The following is a 6,946-nucleotide window of genomic DNA, read 5'->3' on the forward strand; positions in this document are numbered from 1 at the left end:
TCCTCCCTTGACATCATTACTTTGTCTTGGTTAACCTCCAGTTAATATCCTTTATTTGGACCATTTATTGTCCTGCATTACACCTCTCAATGCCCCGTGGGACCTCTCAGGTTTACTGAGGATTCAGCCTGGGTCCTTGCTTTCACTAGACATGTTGCAACCAGATCTGGAAATTAAACACCATTTTAATTTAATTTAATTTAATTAAAATTGAATTTTGCTATGTATGAGCTGTTGTTCTCTACTCTACTGTACAGCCCAGATAGAGAAGCAGTATGGTTCAGTGGAAAGAGCCCAGGCTTTGGAGTCAGAGGTCATGGGTTCAAATCCCAGTCTGCCAATTATAATAATAATAATGGCATTTATTAAGTGCTTATTATGTGCAAAGCACTGTTCTAAGCACTGGGGGGGTACAAGGTAAACAGGTTGTCCCATGGGGGGCTCACAGGATTCATCCCCATTTTACAGATGAAGGAACTGAAGCCCAGAGAACTGAAGTGACTTGCCCAAAGTCACACAGCTGACACTGTGTGACCTTCACTTCACTTCTCTGCGCCTCAGTTCCCTCATCTGTAAAATGGGGATTAAGATGTGAGCCTCCCGTGGGACAACTTGATCACCTTGTAACCTCCCCAGCACTTAGAACAGTGCTTTGCACATAGGAAGTGCTTAATAAAATGCCTTTGTTATTGTCCTAGATATAAAAACACAATTCTGAAATTTGGGAAATCTACGTTTTAGGTTTGTGGGATTTTTTGTTTGTTGCTTATTGCATCATCACCATAATCATCATCAATGGTATTTACTGAACACTTTCTGTGTGCAGAGCACTGTACTAAGCGGCTGGGAGAGTATAATTCAGGGTTTGTAGACACATTCCCTGGCCGTGACGAGCTTACAAAGGAAAAACTATCATCTATCATTATTTCTAATACTTGTTAAGCTATTTGTGCAAAGCACTGTATTACTTTCTCCCAGTGAACTTGTTGGCACATTTGGATGCCTCTGGGCACATATAAACCTGGAAGTGTGGTCTAAGTGGCTGTACTTGAAACACTTGCAAGTTTTCTTTTTCAGAAAAACATGCTTTCTCAGATACGTGACATCAGCGTTGCAGGTAACTTGAAAGAACAAGAAAAAAAGAAACATTAATTTATTGCAAATTAAGAAGCTTCCTTACTATTATACAGTGGCCCCATTTTAGCATTTCCCAGGGGGGTAATAATGAGAAAAGATTAAAAAAAATGTTCTCAGGTGACTGTTCATCTCAACTGGATCAGAAAAAGTCTTGATAGTGCGGATTTTCAGGCTCCCAGGTAGCTCCCGTTACACATTAGCAAAATCCCAATCTGAAGCAACAGAATTTAAAAGGAGAGGGCTGACACCCCTCCTCCCGTCTCGAAGGACAGCTATTGTGATGTCAAAATGTTCAGCACCTTCTGGAGTGGAGTGAGGAGAATTCCAGATATTTACAAAACTCCTTGGCTCCCCTGATTTTAACAACAGAGGATGGAGAGTTTAATTTTGGAGGATTAGTACCCATGAATAATTATGTGCCAGGGAAAGCCCAGGATAAAACAATCAGAACAACAGAATTGAAGCTGCATGGCCCGTTGTAAAGAGCATGGGACTTGGGAGTCAGAGGACTTGGGTTCTAATCCCAGCTCTGACACTCGCCTGTTGTGTGAACTTGTGCAAGTCACTTAACTTTTCAGTGCCTCAAATTCCTCAACTGTAAAATGGGGATTCAGTGCCTGTTCTTCCTCCTGCTTAGGCTATGAGCCCTAGGTGGGACAGGAACTGTATCCAGCCTGATTACTTCTATCTTCCCTCAACTTTAAAACAGGGTTTGACACATAATAAGTGCTTAATAAATACCATAAAACAATACAAAATCACCCAGAAGTATGTGTATCCTGTAAGTTCAATGTGAGCAAGGAATGTGTCTGTTATATTGTACTCTTCCAAGCACTTAGTACAGTGCTCTGCATGTAGTACGTGCACAATAAATACAATTGACTGACTGACTATAAGGTTCTGTATGTCCAACCAGTAACTTGGAAAATTCCAGGCCACAAGGGAGAGTTTATAATGGCAAGACTACCAATAATATAATAATAATAATGGTATTTGTTAAGCGCTTACTGTGAGCCAAGCACTGTTCTAAGCACTGATCAGTAGTAGGGGGATATCAGGAAGGGATGGAAATCAATATCAGGAGCTCAGTAGCTGTAGTTGTTCTCTCACCTCCGGAAAAGGGTGGATTTACCCATGAGCCGCTTGAGTTCTCACGAGGGTAAGCTAATGCAACAGGAAATGGGCCAGAAGTCACATTCTGGAGCGGGTGAGTCTGTCACCCGGGGAGAAAAAGAAGCAATCAGACTACGGGCCAAGTGCCTGGTTGGACAAAATGGGTGGCAATTAGTCAAACCAAGCCTGTCTTTTCTCGATTCACATTCACCGCTGCCCTTTGAATTCAAAGTCGGGTGGCTGAAAAGATCAGGGTGGAGGGTGGCCGTTTATTCGGTTTTATACCAGAAAGTCCAGTCTTCAGCAGGTCCATTCTCTGTCCGGGACTATTAATCAATCAGTGAATGGTATTTATTGAGCACTTACTACACTTAGAGCACTGTACTAAGTGCTTGGAAGACGACAGTACAACAGAATTATCAGACAGCAGATGCCTTTATGTCAGCATTTTTAATTGAAGTCGCCCAGCCTCTCTCAGCCTTGGCACTGAGTTCCACGTCTCAGAAGCAGCACCCGTGCCCCTAGGGCAGGGCAAAAGTGCCAGAGCAAGAGAGGGACCTCAGGGGTCCCCCCAGAAAAATGCTCTAGGTTCTTTGGACACTAGGTCCCACGTGACACTGAAAAGCAATCATGCAACACACAAATGTTCCGTGTATCTGTTCTTTCCAGGTCGTTCAATCGTATATATTGAGCACTTACTGGGTGCAGAGCACTGTATTAAGTGCTTGGGAGAGTACCATAAAATAGAGTTGGCCGACACATTCTCTGCCCACAACAAGCTTACAGTTTAGAAGTCAACCAAAGGGTATCTTGTCTCCATATATGTGATCAGTAGCCACCCTGCCAGTGTGAGACCAGTAAGTCTTTACAGACTACTATCCGTTGAATTACAGTTCAAGTCAGTGGTGCGCCTGGTGTATTGTAGTTTGGCTCAGGGCACATGCCATCTTTGCACCAATCTGAAGGTTGGGGCCAGCTTCAGGTTCAGTGTCTGTTTTTTATCATTTTTGGTCAATGTTTTGGCTCCGTGGACGACTAGAACCACCTCCAAAGCCAGTTTGGAAAACCTGAGTTCAGCAAAACCCCCAAATGACAGGCAGCAAGCAGCATGGCCTAGTGAAAAGATCACAGTCCTGAGAGTCAGGGGACCTGGGTCCTAATCAATCAATCGACCAATCAATGGCATTTATTGAGCAATTACTATGTGCAGATCACTATACTAAGCACTTGGGACAGAACGATACCACAGAACTGGTACAACCCTGGCGATGCCAATTGCCTGCTGTGTGCCCTTGGGCAAGCCGCTTAACTTTGCTGTGCCTCAGTTTCCTCATCTGGGAAATGGGATTCAATACTTAATAACTGTGGCATTTGTTGTGCACTTACTGTGTGCCAGGCAGTGTACTAAGCGGTGGGGTAGGTACAAGGTAATCGGGTCCCATATGAGGCTCACAATCTAAGTAAGAGGGAGAACTGGTAGTGCATCCCTATTTTACAGACGAGGAAACCGAGGCATTCATTCATTCAATCATATTTATTGAGTGCTTACTGTGTGCAGGGCACTGTACTAAGCGCTTGGGAAGTACAAGTTGGCAACATAAAGAGATGGTCCTTACCCAACAACGGGCTCACAGTCTAGAGGCACAGAGAGGAATACACATTTTCCCTTCCCCTTAGGCTGTGTGTTCCGTGCAAGACAGGTTGTGTGTCTGATCATCATCATCATCATCAATCGTATTTATTGAGCGCTTACTATGTGCAGAGCACTGTACTAAGCGCTTGGGAAGTACAAATTGGCAACACATAGAGACAGTCCCTACCCAACAGTGGGCTCACAGGCTAAAAGGGGGAGACAGAGAACAAAACCAAACATACCAACAAAATAAAATAAATAGGATAGATATGTACAAGTAAAATAAATAAATAGAGTAATAAATATGTACAACCATATATACATATATACAGGTGCTGTGGGGAAGGGAAGGAGGTAGGATGGGGGGATGGAGAGGGGGAGAGGAAGGAAAGGGCTCAGTCTGGGAAGGCCTGATCATGTCTGATCTGATTGCTCAGTGCTTAATATAGTGCTAGGCACATAGAAAGTGCTTAACGAATACCACCGTTATTATCATGACTCCTAATCCTGAAGCCCTGCCCCTCTCCTGCTATTCCGAGTGACCTCAGGACAGGCCCCAGTGCCCAGGCAGGTTGGCACTTGGCAAGGAAGAGGAGACCAGAGACACAAGCATCCCTGGGCAGTAGCAGGGGCAGCTACTCCCTCTCTTCCCTCTCTTCCATGATGCCTTGAAAGTAGAGTCACACCTGGGGCAACTGATCCCAGCTCCAAGCCTGGGGCCTCTCTAGGATGGAGGCGGCATCTGCTGCCAAGCAGGATAGCATGGAAAGAGCAGGAACGAGTCCCTGGTTCTCTCCCTCACTCCCCCGGCACCCCTGCTGTCCCACAAGATGGGCCGGCGAGTCAGAAATACTTGGGTTTAGAGACGGGGATTATGGTGGTGTTGTCGACTGTGATGAGAAAGCTAGGTGGAGGAGAGGATTTGGGAAGAAAGATGTGACCATTGTACAGCACTAGGAAATCAGATCTGGCCTAACATATCATTTCTGGGGAATTCTTTTGAAATTTGAAAGACAGGCATGGCTAACACCTGGTATTGATCTCCTAGCAACAAGATTCAAATCCCGGTGCTGCCACTTGTCTGCTGCGTGACCTTGGGCAAGTTATTTGACTTCTCTATGCCTCGGTTACCTCATTTGGAAAATGGGGATTAAGACTGTGAGCTCCATGTGGGACACGGACTGTGTCCAATCTGATTAGTTTGTATCTACCTCAGTGCTTAGTACAGTGCCTAGGACATAGTAAGAGCTTAACAGATACCATAAAACACAAAATGAAAAACACCACCAAATGGAAAATGGGGGTTAAGACTGTGAGCTCCATGTGGGACATGGACTGTGTCCCATCTGATTAGTTTGTATCTACCTCAGTGCTTAGTACAGTGCCTAGGACATAGTAAGAGCTTAACAGATACCATAAAACACAAAATGAAAAACACCACCAAAAAAATGGACAAGCTTGTCAGGAAGGCCACGAGGTTGGTGGTGTCTGGGGGTCCGCCAAGACAGAGAGGACAGAGAGAAGCCCACTGTCACCACTCCTCTTGGTGACCCTCGGGACTGGACCAAGCCCCAAATCGCAGGAGACCCAGCCCCTCCCGCACAATCCGGGGTTTCTCCCACTCCCTTCTGCGTTGCCCCTGCGCTTGGATTTGTACCCTTTATTCACCCTTCCCTCAGCCCCACAACACTTTTGTACACATCCCTAATTCATTTACTTACATTAATGTCTGTCTCCCACTCTAGACTGTAAGCTCCTTGTGGGCAGAGAACGTATCTACCAACTGTTACAGTGTACCCTCCCAAGTGCTCTGCAGCGCAGTAAGCACTCAAAAAATACGAGTGATTGATTGAGGGGCAACACGATGACAGGATCTTGGGTCCTGGGCTGCCCAGAGTTTGCTGGGAGAGGAGGAGATGAGGGAATGTTGGCAGCAGGCTTCCCTGTGCCTTCCATCAGTCCTGCCACTGCACAAAGTTGACTGGGGAAAGACGGAAGTTCTGACTTTTAGGAACAGTACGTCCACTCTTTCATCTCCCCTGCATTAAGCAACAGCCCCCACCCCCCAGACACACAAACACACACACAAAACATACACACACCCCTCTACAGATTCCTTCTCTGAAGCCGGCAACCTAGGCGTGACCCTTGACTTCTCCCCCTCTTTCAATCCAGAATCACACCTACTCTTCCACCACCACATTTCCAGGATTCATCTTTTCCTCTCCATCCAAATGACCACCATGCTGGCCATCCAAATGCCCATCTTAACTACTGCACCAGTCTCCCCACTGTGCTCCCTACCTCCAGTCTCCACCCTCTCCAGTCTATACTGCGCTATGCTGCCTGGTCGTTTCTCTAAAACGACATTCTGCACACATCTCCCCCTCTCCATCCCCCCCTTCTTACCTCCTTCCCTTCCCCACAGCACCTGTATATATGTATATATGTTTGTACATATTTATTACTCTATTTATTTATTTTACTTGTACATATCTATTCTATTTATTTTATTTTGTTAGTATGTTTGGTTTTGTTCTCTGTCTTCCCCTTTTAGACTGCGAGCCCACTGTTGGGTAGGGACTGTCTCTATATGTTGCCAATTTGTACTTCCCAAGCGCTTAGTACAGTGCTCTGCGCATAGTAAGTGCTCAATAAATACGATTGATGATGATGATGATGATCTCCCCACTCCTCAAAAACCCTCAATGCTGGCCCATTCTTATCTGTTCCTTCAGAGACACTTAACCAGTGGCTGCAAGGCACTCAATCATCTCCCTCCTCCTTAGCCACTCTCTTTTCCCACTGTTCCCCAGCTTGAATTCATTTCTTTCCAGCTAACTTACTCACTTTTTCTCTCCCACCTCTGACCTCCCGCTTACACATTTCCTTCTGCCTGGTATTCCTTCCCCCCACCCCTCCCAGATACACCAAACCACAGCATTCCTCATTTTCAAAGCTCTTCTGAAATCTTATCTTCAGGGGAGCCTGTCCGGGTTTATTTCTGGTTTTCCCAGGTTTTACGTCCCTCAATCATCTCCTCAGCACTTCTGCGTCAATTAC

The sequence above is a fragment of the Tachyglossus aculeatus genome, chromosome 21 (assembly GCF_015852505.1).
Source record: "Tachyglossus aculeatus isolate mTacAcu1 chromosome 21, mTacAcu1.pri, whole genome shotgun sequence".
NCBI lineage: Eukaryota > Metazoa > Chordata > Mammalia > Monotremata > Tachyglossidae > Tachyglossus > Tachyglossus aculeatus.